The following is a 14,342-nucleotide window of genomic DNA, read 5'->3' as shown; positions in this document are numbered from 1 at the left end:
TATCTCACAGTCAGTATGGTGAGATGGTGATGTATGATGTTCTGTCTCACAGTCAGCACGGTGAGATGGTGATGTGTGATGTTCTGTCTCACAGTCAGCACGGTGAGATGGTGATGTGTGATGTTCTGTCTTGTAGTCCATATGGTGAGATAGTGATGTGTGATGTTATGTCTCACAGTCAGTATGGTGAGATGGTGATGTGTGATGTTCTGTCTCACAGTCAGTACGGTGAGATGGTGATGTGCGAAGTTATGTCTCACAATCAGCACGGTGAGATAGTGATGCGTGATGTTATGTCTCACAGTCAGTATGGTGAGATGGTGATGTGTGATGTTCTGTCTCACAGTGTGTATGGTGAGATGGTGATGTGTGATGTTATGTCTCACAATCAGTACGGTGAGATGGTGATGTGTGATGTTCTGTCTCACAGTCAGCACGGTGAGATGGTGATGTGTGATGTTCTGTCTCACAGTCAGTACGGTGAGATGGTGATGTATGATGTTCTGTCTTGTAGTCCATATGGTGAGATGGTGATGTGTGATGTTCTGTCTCACAGTCAGTACGGTGAGATGGTGATGTGTGACGTTCTGTCTCGTAGTCCATATGGTGAGATGGTGACGTGTGATGTTCTGTCTCACAGTGTGTATGGTGAGGTGGTGCTGTGTGATGTTCTGTCTCACAGTGTGTATGGTGAGATGCTGATGTATGATGTTTTGTCTCACAGTCAGTATGGTGAGATGGTGATCTGTGATGTTATGTCTCGTAGTCAGTATGGTGAAATGGTGATGTGTGATGTTCTGTCTCACAGTCAGCACGGTGAGATGGTGATGTGTGATATTATATCTCACAGTCAGTATGGTGAGATGGTGATGTGTGATGTTATGTCTCACAGTCAGCACGGTGAGATGGTGATGTGTGATGTTCTGTCTTACAGTCAGTACGGTGAGATGGTGATGTGTGATGTTCTGTCTCACAGTCAGTATGGTGAGATGGTGATGTGTGATGTTATGTCTCGTAGTCAGTATGGTGAAATGGTGATGTGTGATGTTCTGTCTCACAGTCAGTACGGTGAGATGGTGATGTGTCATGTTACATCTCACAGTCAGTATGGTGAGATGGTGATGTGTGATGTTATATCTCACAGTCAGTATGGTGAGATGATGATGTGTGATGTTCTGTCTCACAGTCAGTACGGTGAGATGGTGATGTGTGATGTTCTGTCTCACAGTCAGTATGGTGAGATGATGATGTGTGATGTTCTGTCTCACAGTCAGTACGGTGAGATGGTGATGTGTGATGTTCTGTCTCACAGTCAGTATGGTGAGATGGTGATGTGTGATGTTCTGTCTCACAGTCAGCACGGTGAGATGGTGATGTAAGATGTTCTGTCTCACAGTCAGTATGGTGAGATGGTGATGTGTGATGTTCCGTCTCACAGTCAGTATGGTGAGATGGTGATGTGTGATGTTCTGTCTCACAGTCAGCACGGTGAGATAGTGATGCGTGATGTTATGTCTCACAGTCAGTATGGTGAGATGGTGATGTGTGATGTTCTGTCTCACAGTGTGTATGGTGAGATGGTGATGTGCGTAGTTATGTCTCACAATCAGCACGGTGAGATGGTGATGTGTGATGTTCTGTCTCACAGTCAGCACGGTGAGATGGTGATGTATGATGTTCTGTCTTGTAGTCCATATGGTGAGATGGTGATGTGTGATGTTCTGTCTCACAGTCAGTACGGTGAGATGGTGATGTATGATGTTCTGTCTTGTAGTCCATATGGTGAGATGGTGATGTGTGATGTTCTGTCTCGTAGTCCATATGGTGAGATGGTGATGTGTGATGTTCTGTCTCACAGTGTGTATGGTGAGGTGGTGCTGTGTGATGTTCTGTCTCACAGTGTGTATGGTGAGATGCTGATGTATGATGTTTTGTCTCACAGTCAGTATAGTGAGATGGTGATCTGTGATGTTATGTCTCACAGTCAGTATGGTGAAATGGTGATGTGTGATGTTCTGTCTCACAGTCAGTACGGTGAGATGGTGATGTGTGATGTTATATCTCACAGTCAGTATGGTGAGATGGTGATGTGTGATGTTATGTCTCACAGTCAGCACGGTGAGATGGTGATGTGTGATGTTATATCTCACAGTCAGTATGGTGAGATGGTGATGTGTGATGTTATGTCTCACAGTCAGTACGGTGAGATGGTGATGTGTGATGTTATATCTCACAGTCAGCACGGTGAGTTAGTGATGTATGACGTTCTGTCTCACAGTCAGCACGGTGAGATGGTGATGTATGACGTTCTGTCTCACCGTCAGCACGGTGAGATGGTGATGTAAGGTGTTCTGTCTCACAGTCAGCACGGTGAGATGGTGATGTAAGATGTTCTGTCTCACAGTCAGTACGGTAAGATGGTGATGTGTGATTTTCTGTCTCACAGTCAGTATGGTGAAATGGTGATGTGTGATGTTCTGTCTCACAGTCAGTACGGTGAGATGGTGATGTGTCATGTTACATCTCACAGTCAGTATGGTGAGATGGTGATGTGTGATGTTATATCTCACAGTCAGTATGGTGAGATGATGATGTGTGATGTTCTGTCTCACAGTCAGTACGGTGAGATGGTGATGTGTGATGTTCTGTCTCACAGTCAGTATGGTGAGATGATGATGTGTGATGTTCTGTCTCACAGTCAGTACGGTGAGATGGTGATGTGTGATGTTCTGTCTCACAGTCAGTATGGTGAGATGGTGATGTGTGATGTTCTGTCTCACAGTCAGCACGGTGAGATGGTGATGTAAGATGTTCTGTCTCACAGTCAGTATGGTGAGATGGTGATGTGTGATGTTCCGTCTCACAGTCAGTATGGTGAGATGGTGATGTGTGATGTTCTGTCTCACAGTCAGTATGGTGAGATGGTGATGTGTGATGTTCCGTCTCACAGTCAGCACGGTGAGATGGTGATGTGTGATGTTCTGTCTCACAGTCAGCACGGTGAGATAGTGATGCGTGATGTTATGTCTCACAGTCAGTATGGTGAGATGGTGATGTGTGATGTTCTGTCTCACAGTGTGTATGGTGAGATGGTGATGTGCGTAGTTATGTCTCACAATCAGCACGGTGAGATGGTGATGTGTGATGTTCTGTCTCACAGTCAGCACGGTGAGATGGTGATGTATGATGTTCTGTCTTGTAGTCCATATGGTGAGATGGTGATGTGTGATGTTCTGTCTCACAGTCAGTACGGTGAGATGGTGATGTATGATGTTCTGTCTCGTAGTCCATATGGTGAGATGGTGACGTGTGATGTTCTGTCTCACAGTGTGTATGGTGAGGTGGTGCTGTGTGATGTTCTGTCTCACAGTGTGTATGGTGAGATGCTGATGTATGATGTTTTGTCTCACAGTCAGTATAGTGAGATGGTGATCTGTGATGTTATGTCTCACAGTCAGTACAGTGAGATGGTGTTGTGTGATGTTCTGTCTCACAGTCAGTACGGTGAGATGGTGATGTGTGATGTTATATCTCACAGTCAGTATGGTGAGATGGTGATGTGTGATGTTATGTCTCACAGTCAGTACGGTGAGATGGTGATGTGTGATGTTATATCTCACAGTCAGCACGGTGAGTTAGTGATGTATGACGTTCTGTCTCACAGTCAGCACGGTGAGATGGTGATGTATGACGTTCTGTCTCACCGTCAGCACGGTGAGATGGTGATGTAAGGTGTTCTGTCTCACAGTCAGCACGGTGAGATGGTGATGTAAGATGTTCTGTCTCACAGTCAGTACGGTGAGATGGTGATGTGTGATGTTCTGTCTCACAGTCAGTATGCTGAAATGGTGATGTGTGATGTTCTGTCTCACAGTCAGTACGGTGAGATGGTGATGTGTCATGTTACATCTCACAGTCAGTATGGTGAGATGGTGATGTGTGATGTTATATCTCACAGTCAGTATGGTGAGATGATGATGTGTGATGTTCTGTCTCACAGTCAGTACGGTGAGATGGTGATGTGTGATGTTCTGTCTCACAGTCAGTATGGTGAGATGATGATGTGTGATGTTCTGTCTCACAGTCAGTACGGTGAGATGGTGATGTGTGATGTTCTGTCTCACAGTCAGTATGGTGAGATGGTGATGTGTGATGTTCTGTCTCACAGTCAGCACGGTGAGATGGTGATGTAAGATGTTCTGTCTCACAGTCAGTATGGTGAGATGGTGATGTGTGATGTTCCGTCTCACAGTCAGTATGGTGAGATGGTGATGTGTGATGTTCTGTCTCACAGTCAGTATGGTGAGATGGTGATGTGTGATGTTCCGTCTCACAGTCAGTATGGTGAGATGGTGATGTGTGATGTTCTGTCTCACAGTCAGCACGGTGAGATAGTGATGCGTGATGTTATGTCTCACAGTCAGTATGGTGAGATGGTGATGTGTGATGTTCTGTCTCACAGTGTGTATGGTGAGATGGTGATGTGCGTAGTTATGTCTCACAATCAGCACGGTGAGATGGTGATGTGTGATGTTCTGTCTCACAGTCAGCACGGTGAGATGGTGATGTATGATGTTCTGTCTTGTAGTCCATATGGTGAGATGGTGATGTGTGATGTTCTGTCTCACAGTCAGTACGGTGAGATGGTGATGTATGATGTTCTGTATTGTAGTCCATATGGTGAGATGGTGATGTGTGATGTTCTGTCTCGTAGTCCATATGGTGAGATGGTGACGTGTGATGTTCTGTCTCACAGTGTGTATGGTGAGGTGGTGCTGTGTGATGTTCTGTCTCACAGTGTGTATGGTGAGATGCTGATGTATGATGTTTTGTCTCACAGTCAGTATAGTGAGATGGTGATCTGTGATGTTATGTCTCACAGTCAGTACAGTGAGATGGTGATGTGTGATGTTCTGTCTCACAGTCAGTACGGTGAGATGGTGATGTGTGATGTTATATCTCACAGTCAGTATGGTGAGATGGTGATGTGTGATGTTATGTCTCACAGTCAGCACGGTGAGATGGTGATGTGTGATGTTATATCTCACAGTCAGTATGGTGAGATGGTGATGTGTGATGTTATGTCTCACAGTCAGTACGGTGAGATGGTGATGTGTGATGTTATATCTCACAGTCAGCACGGTGAGTTAGTGATGTATGACGTTCTGTCTCACAGTCAGCACGGTGAGATGGTGATGTATGACGTTCTGTCTCACCGTCAGCACGGTGAGATGGTGATGTAAGGTGTTCTGTCTCACAGTCAGCACGGTGAGATGGTGATGTAAGATGTTCTGTCTCACAGTCAGTACGGTGAGATGGTGATGTGTGATGTTCTGTCTCACAGTCAGTATGGTGAGATGGTGATGTGTGATGTTATGTCTCACAGTCAGTACAGTGAGATGGTGATGTGTGATGTTCTGTCTCACAGTCAGCACGGTGAGATGGTGATGTGTGATGTTCTGTCTCAAAGTCTGTATGGTGAGATAGTGATGTGTGATGTTCTGTCTCACAGTCAGTATGGTGAGATGGTGATGTGTGATGTTAAGTCTCACAGTCAGTACGGTGAGATGGTGATGTATGATGTTCTGTCTCACAGTCAGTACGGTGAGATGGTGATGTGTAATGTTCTGTCTCACAGTCAGTATGGTGAGATGGTGATGTGTAATGTTCTGTCTCACAGTCAGTATGGTGAGATAGTGATGTGTGATGTAATGTCTCACAGTCAGTATGGTGAGATGGTGATGTATCATGTTCTGTCTCACAGTCAGCACGGTGAGATAGTGATGTGTGATGTTATGTCTCACAGTCAGTATGGTGAGATGGTGATGTGTGATGTTCTGTCTCACAGTCAGTATGGTGAGATGGTGATGTGTGATGTTATGTCTCACAGTCAGTACAGTGAGATGGTGATGTGTGATGTTATGTCTCACAGTCAGTATGGTGAGATGGTGATGTGTGATGTTATGTTGCACAGTCAGTATGGTGAGATAGTGATGTGTGATGTTATGTCTCACAGTCAGTACGGTGAGATGGTGATGTGTGAAGTTATGTCTCACAGTCAGTACAGTGAGATGGTGATGTGTGATGTTATGTCTCACAGTCAGTATGGTGAGATGGTGATGTGTGATGTTATGTTGCACAGTCAGTATGGTGAGACGGTGATGTGTGAAGTTAAGTCTCACAGTCAGTACGGTGAGATGGTGATGTGTGATGTTCTGTCTCACAGTCAGTATGGTGAGATGGTGATGTGTGAATGTAAGTCTCACAGTCAGTATGGTGAGATGGTGATGTGTGAAGTTATGTCTCACAGTCAGTATGGTGAGATGGTGATGTGTGAAGTTATGTCTCACAGTCAGTATGGTGAGATGGTGATGTGTGATGTTCTGTCTCACAGTCAGTACGGTGAGATGGTGATGTGTGATGTTATGTCTCACAGTCAGTATGGTGAGATGGTGATGTGTGATGTTATGTTGCACAGTCAGTATGGTGAGATAGTGATGTGTGATGTTATGTCTCACAGTCAGTACGGTGAGATGGTGATGTGTGAAGTTATGTCTCACAGTCAGTACAGTGAGATGGTGATGTGTGATGTTATGTCTCACAGTCAGTATGGTGAGATGGTGATGTGTGATGTTATGTTGCACAGTCAGTATGGTGAGACGGTGATGTGTGAAGTTAAGTCTCACAGTCAGTACGGTGAGATGGTGATGTGTGATGTTCTGTCTCACAGTCAGTATGGTGAGATGGTGATGTGTGAATGTAAGTCTCACAGTCAGTATGGTGAGATGGTGATGTGTGAAGTTATGTCTCACAGTCAGTACGGTGAGATGGTGATGTGTGATGTTCTGTCTCACAGTCAGTATGGTGAGATGGTGATGTGTGAAGTTAAGTCTCACAGTCAGTATGGTGAGATGGTGATATGTGAAGTTATGTCTCACAGTCAGTATGGTGAGATGGTGATGTGTGATGTTCTGTCTCACAGTCAGTATGGTGAGATGGTGATGTGTGATGTTAAGTCTCACAGTCAGTACGGTGAGATGGTGATGTATGATGTTCTGTCTCACAGTCAGTACGGTGAGATGGTGATGTGTGATGTTCTGTCTCACAGTCAGTATGGTGAGATGGTGATGTGTGATGTTATGTTGCACAGTCAGTATGGTGAGATAGTGATGTGTGATGTTCTGTCTCACAGTCAGTATGGTGAGATGGTGATGTGTAATGTTCTGTCTCACAGTCAGTATGGTGAGATAGTGATGTGTGATGTAATGTCTCACAGTCAGTATGGTGAGATGGTGATGTATCATGTTCTGTCTCACAGTCAGCACGGTGAGATAGTGATGTGTGATGTTATGTCTCACAGTCAGTATGGTGAGATGGTGATGTGTGATGTTCTGTCTCACAGTCAGTATGGTGAGATGGTGATGTGTGATGTTATGTCTCACAGTCAGTACAGTGAGATGGTGATGTGTGATGTTATGTCTCACAGTCAGTATGGTGAGATGGTGATGTGTGATGTTATGTTGCACAGTCAGTATGGTGAGATAGTGATGTGTGATGTTATGTCTCACAGTCAGTACGGTGAGATGGTGATGTGTGAAGTTATGTCTCACAGTCAGTACAGTGAGATGGTGATGTGTGATGTTATGTCTCACAGTCAGTATGGTGAGATGGTGATGTGTGATGTTATGTTGCACAGTCAGTATGATGAGACGGTGATGTGTGAAGTTAAGTCTCACAGTCAGTACGGTGAGATGGTGATGTGTGATGTTCTGTCTCACAGTCAGTATGGTGAGATGGTGATGTGTGAATGTAAGTCTCACAGTCAGTATGGTGAGATGGTGATGTGTGAAGTTATGTCTCACAGTCAGTATGGTGAGATGGTGATGTGTGAAGTTATGTCTCACAGTCAGTATGGTGAGATGGTGATGTGTGATGTTCTGTCTCACAGTCAGTACGGTGAGATGGTGATGTGTGATGTTCTGTCTCACAGTCAGTATGGTGAGATGGTGATGTGTGAAGTTAAGTCTCACAGTCAGTATGGTGAGATGGTGATATGTGAAGTTATGTCTCACAGTCAGTATGGTGAGATGGTGATGTGTGATGTTCTGTCTCACAGTCAGTACGGTGAGATGGTGATGTGTGATGTTATGTCTCGTAGTCAGTATGGTGAAATGGTGATGTGTGATGTTCTGTCTCACAGTCAGTACGGTGAGATGGTGATGTGTCATGTTACATTTCACAGTCAGTATGGTGAGATGGTGATGTGTGATGTTATATCTCACAGTCAGTATGGTGAGATGGTGATGTGTGATGTTATATCTCACAGTCAGTATGGTGAGATGGTGATGTGTCATGTTACATCTCACAGTCAGTATGGTGAGATGGTGATGTGTGATATTATATCTCACAGTCAGTATGGTGAGATGGTGATGTGTCATGTTACATCTCACAGTCAGTATGGTGAGATGGTGATGTGTGATGTTATATCTCACAGTCAGTATGGTGAGATGGTGATGTGTCATGTTACATCTCACAGTCAGTATGGTGAGATGGTGATGTGTGATGTTCTGTCTCACAGTCAGTACGGTGAGATGGTGATGTGTGAAGTTATATCTCACAGTCAGCACGGTGAGATGGTGATGTATGATGTTATATCTCACAGTCAGTCCGGTAAGATAGTGATGTGTGATCTTCTGTCTCACAGTCAGTATGGTGAGATGGTGATGTGTGAAGTTATGTCTCACAGTCAGTATGGTGAGACGGTGATGTGTGAAGTTATGTCTCACAGTCAGCACGGTGAGATGGTGATGTGTGATGTTCTTTCTCACAGTCTGTATGGGGAGATGGTGATATGTGATGTTCTGTCTCACAGTCAGTATGGTGAGATGGTGATGTGTGATGTTATGTCTCACTGTCAGTATGGTGAGATGGTGATGTGTGATGTTATATCTCACAGTCAGTATGGTGAGATGGTGATGTGTGATGTTATATTTCACAGTCAGTATGGTGAGATGGTGATGTGTGATGTTCTGTCTGGTGAGGTGGTGCTGTGTGATGTTCTGTCTCGTCGTCAGTATGGTGAGATGGTGATGTGTAATGTTATATGTCAAAGTCTGTATGGTGAGATGGTGATGTCTGATGTTATATCTCACAGTCAGTATGGTGAGATGGTGATGTGTAAAGTTCTGTCTCATAGTCAGTATGGTGAGATGGTGATGTGTGATGTTCTGTCTCACAGTCAGTACGGTGAGATGGTGATGTGTGATGTTCTGTCTCACAGTCCATATGGTGAGATGGTGATGTGTGATGTTATGTCTCGTAGTCAGTATGGTGAAATGGTGATGTGTGATGTTCTGTCTCACAGTCAGTACGGTGAGATGGTGATGTGTGATGTTATGTCTCACAGTCAGTATGGTGAGATGGTGATGTGTCATGTTACATCTCACAGTCAGTATGGTGAGATGGTGATGTGTGATGTTATATCTCACAGTCAGTATGGTGAGATGGTGATGTAAGATGTTCTGTCTCACAGTCAGTATGGTGAGATGGTGATGTGTGATGTTCTGTCTCACAGTCAGTACGGTGAGATGGTGATGTGTGATGTTCTGTCTCACAGTCAGTATGGTGAGATGGTGATGTGTGATGTTCTGTCTCACAGTCAGTATAGTGAGATGGTGATGTATGACGTTCTGTCTCACAGTCAGCACGGTGAGATGGTGATGTATGACGTTCTTTCTCACCGTCAGCACGGTGAGATGGTGATGTAAGATGTTCTGTCTCACAGTCAGCACGGTGAGATGGTGATGTAAGATGTTCTGTCTCACAGTCAGTACGGTGAGATGGTGATGTGTGATGTTCTGTCTCACAGTTAGTATGGTGAGATGGTGATGTGTGATGTTCCGTCTCACAGTCAGTACGGTGAGATGGTGATGTATGACGTTCTGTCTCACAGTCAGCACGGTGAGATGGTGATGTAAGATGTTCTGTCTCACAGTCAGCACGGTGAGATGGTGATGTGCAAAGTTATGTCTCACAGTCAGCACGATGAGATGGTGATGTAAGATGTTCTGTCTCACAGTCAGCACGGTGAGATAGTGATGCATGATGTTATGTCTCACAGTCAGTATGGTGAGATGGTGATGTGTGATGTTCTGTCTCACAGTGTGTATGGTGAGGTGGTGATGTGCGTAGTTATGTCTCACAATCAGCACGGTGAGATGGTGATGTGTGATGTTCTGTCTCACAGTCAGTACGGTGAGATGGTGATGTATGATGTTCTGTCTTGTAGTCCATATGGTGAGATGGTGATGTGTGATGTTCTGTCTCGTAGTCCATATGGTGAGATGGTGACGTGTGATGTTCTGTCTCACAGTGTGTATGGTGAGGTGGTGCTGTGTGATGTTCTGTCTCACAGTGTGTATGGTGAGATGCTGATGTATGATGTTTTGTCTCACAGTCAGTATGGTGAGATGGTGATCTGTGATGTTATGTCTCACAGTCAGTATGGTGAAATGGTGAAGTGTGATGTTCTGTCTCACAGTCAGTACGGTGAGATGGTGATGTGTGATGTTATATCTCACAGTCAGTATGGTGAGATGGTGATGTGTGATGTTATGTCTCACAGTCAGCACGGTGAGATGGTGATGTGTGATGTTATATCTCACAGTCAATATGGTGAGATGGTGATGTGTGATGTTATATCTCACAGTCAGCACGGTGAGTTAGTGATGTACGACGTTCTGTCTCACAGTCAGCACGGTGAGATGGTGATGTATGACGTTCTGTCTCACCGTCAGCACGGTGAGATGGTGATGTAAGGTGTTCTGTCTCACAGTCAGCACGGTGAGATGGTGATGTAAGATGTCCTGTCTCACAGTCAGTACGGTGAGATGGTGATGTGTGATTTTCTGTCTCACTGTCAGTATGGTGAGATGGTGATGTGTGATGTTATATCTCACAGTCAGTATGGTGAGATGGTGATGTGTGATGTTATGTCTCACAGTCAGTACAGTGAGATGGTGATCTGTGATGTTCTGTCTCACAGTCAGCACGGTGAGATGGTGATGTGTGATGTTCTGTCTCAAAGTCTGTATGGTGAGATAGTGATGTGTGATGTTCTGTCTCACAGTCAGTATGGTGAGATGGTGATGTGTGATGTTAGGTCTCACAGTCAGTACGGTGAGATGGTGATGTATGATGTTCTGTCTCACAGTCAGTACGGTGAGATGGTGATGTGTAATGTTCTGTCTCACAGTCAGTATGGTGAGATGGTGATGTGTAATGTTCTGTCTCACAGTCAGTATGGTGAGATAGTGATGTGTGATGTAATGTCTCACAGTCAGTATGGTGAGATGGTGATGTATCATGTTCTGTCTCACAGTCAGCACGGTGAGATAGTGATGTGTGATGTTATGTCTCACAGTCAGTATGGTGAGATGGTGATGTGTGATGTTCTGTCTCACAGTCAGTATGGTGAGATGGTGATGTGTGATGTTATGTCTCACAGTCAGTACAGTGAGATGGTGATGTGTGATGTTATGTCTCACAGTCAGTATGGTGAGATGGTGATGTGTGATGTTATGTTGCACAGTCAGTATGGTGAGATAGTGATGTGTGATGTTATGTCTCACAGTCAGTATGGTGAGATGGTGATGTGTGATGTTCTGTCTCACAGTCAGTATGGTGAGATGATGATGTGTGATGTTATGTCTCACAGTCAGTACAGTGAGATGGTGATGTGTGATGTTCTGTCTCACAGTCAGTACGGTGAGATGGTGATGTGTGAAGTTATGTCTCACAGTCAGTACAGTGAGATGGTGATGTGTGATGTTATGTCTCACAGTCAGTATGGTGAGATGGTGATGTGTGAAGTTATGTCTCACAGTCAGTATGGTGAGATGGTGATGTGTGATGTTCTGTCTCACAGTCAGTACGGTGAGATGGTGATGTGTGATGTTCTGTCTCACAGTCAGTATGGTGAGATGGTGATGTGTGAAGTTAAGTCTCACAGTCAGTATGGTGAGATGGTGATGTGTGAAGTTATGTCTCACAGTCAGTATGGTGAGATGGTGATGTGTGATGTTCTGTCTCACAGTCAGTACGGTGAGATGGTGATGTGTGATGTTATGTCTCGTAGTCAGTATGGTGAAATGGTGATGTGTGATGTTCTGTCTCACAGTCAGTACGGTGAGATGGTGATGTGTCATGTTACATCTCACAGTCAGTATGGTGAGATGGTGATGTGTGATGTTATATCTCACAGTCAGTATGGTGAGATGGTGATGTGTGATGTTATATCTCACAGTCAGTATGGTGAGATGGTGATGTGTCATGTTACATCTCACATTCAGTATGGTGAGATGGTGATGTGTGATGTTATATCTCACAGTCAGTATGGTGAGATGGTGATGTGTCATGTTACATCTCACAGTCAGTATGGTGAGATGGTGATGTGTGATGTTCTGTCTCACAGTCAGTACGGTGAGATGGTGATGTGTGAAGTTATATCTCACAGTCAGCACGGTGAGATGGTGATGTATGATGTTATATCTCACAGTCAGTCCGGTAAGATAGTGATGTGTGATCTTCTGTCTCACAGTCAGTATGGTGAGATGGTGATGTGTGAAGTTATGTCTCACAGTCAGTATGGTGAGACGGTGATGTGTGAAGTTATGTCTCACAGTCAGCACGGTGAGATGGTGATGTGTGATGTTCTGTCTCACAGTCTGTATGGTGAGATGGTGATGTGTGATGTTCTGTCTCACAGTCAGTACGGTGAGATGGTGATGTATGAAGTTATGTCTCACAGTCAGCATGGTGAGATGGTGATGTGTGATGTTCTGTCTCACAGTCAGTACGGTGAGATGGTAATGTGTGATGTTATGTCTCACAGTCAGTATGGTGAGACGGTGATGTGTGAAGTTAAGTCTCACAGTCAGTATGGTGAGATGGTGATGTGTGAAGTTAAGTCTCACAGTCAGTATGGTGAAATGGTGATGTGTGATGTTCTGTCTCACAGTCAGTATAGTGAGATGGTGATGTGTGAAGTTAAGTCTCACAGTCAGTACGGTGAGATGGTGATGTGTGATGTTCTGTCTCACAGTCAGTACGGTGAGATGGTGATGTGTGATGTTCTGTCTCACAGTCAGTATGGTGAGATGGTGATGTGTGAAGTTAAGTCTCACAGTCAGTACGGTGAGATGGTGATGTGTGATGTTCTGTCTCACAGTCAGTATGGTGAGATGGTGATGTGTGATGTTCTGTCTCACAGTCAGTATGGTGAGATGGTGATGTGTGATGTTCTGTCTCACAGTCAGTATGGTGAGATGGTGATGTGTGATGTTATGTCTCACAGTCAGTACGGTGAGATGGTGATGTATGATGTTATATCTCACAGTCAGTCCGGTGAGATAGTGATGTGTGATCTTCTGTCTCACAGTCAGTATGGTGAGATGGTGATGTGTGAAGTTATGTCTCACAGTCAGTATGGTGAGACGGTGATGTGTGAAGTTATGTCTCACTGTCAGTATGGTGAGATGGTGATGTGTGATGTTCTATCTCAAAGTCAATATGGTGAGATGGTGATGTGTGATGTTCTGTCTCACAGTCAGTACGGTGAGATGGTGATGTGTGAAGTTATGTCTCACAGTCAGCACGGTGAGATGGTGATGTGTGATGTTCTGTCTCACAGTCTGTATGGTGAGACGGTGATGTGTGAAGTTAAGTCTCACAGTCAGTATGGTGAGACGGTGATGTGTGATGCTATTATAATAGGTTAGATTCCTTACAGTGTGGAAACAGGCTCTTTGGCCCAACAAGTCCACACCGACCCACCGAAGAGCAACCCATCCAGACCCATTCTCCTAAATTTACCCCTGTCTAATGTTGTTATACACCTTTGGAGCAGGCAGGACATAAACCCAGGCCTCCTAGTCTAGAGGTAGAGACACTATCACACTCCAACTTTGGATGAATCAGTTGATGTTTTTCTTTTTTCATTTATCTATTATTTAATATACAGCAGAGAAGTATTAGAAATTAATTAACTCAATTTATTTAAATTAATAAAGTAATTAACTAATCCGAGATGGCTGGACAGGTGATGTGCTGTAGCTGTATGATGTGGGAGCTGGCTGATCCCATTGTGAACTGCAGTGACCACATCTGCAGCAAGTGTTGGTTGCTGGAGGAACTCCAGCTCAGAGTTGATGATCTGGAATCTGAATTTCAAACACTGCGGCACATCCGGGAGGGGGAGAGGTACCTGGACGCTTTGTTTCAGGAGGCAGTCACACCTGGTAGATTAAGTAATTCAAATTCAGTTAGTGATCAGGGACAACAGG

The 14,342-nt window shown here is 44.5% G+C and overlaps 1 protein-coding gene across 9 annotated transcripts in view; it reads right to left on the bottom strand.

Moving 5' to 3' along the window:
• The window catches only part of scn5lab (sodium channel, voltage gated, type V-like, alpha b), a 469,981-nt gene that overhangs the window by 440,798 nt on the left and 14,841 nt on the right, over positions 1-14,342 (bottom strand). The gene's annotated exons all lie outside the window — the stretch shown is intronic.

Source organism: Chiloscyllium plagiosum, unplaced genomic scaffold (genome assembly GCF_037043375.1).
Source record: "Chiloscyllium plagiosum isolate Xiang-an unplaced genomic scaffold, Cpla_swu_hap1 HiC_scaffold_5, whole genome shotgun sequence".
Lineage (NCBI taxonomy): Eukaryota > Metazoa > Chordata > Chondrichthyes > Orectolobiformes > Hemiscylliidae > Chiloscyllium > Chiloscyllium plagiosum.
The sequence above is the reverse complement of the archived record's forward strand: the minus strand, read 5'-3'. Positions and strand labels throughout refer to the sequence as shown.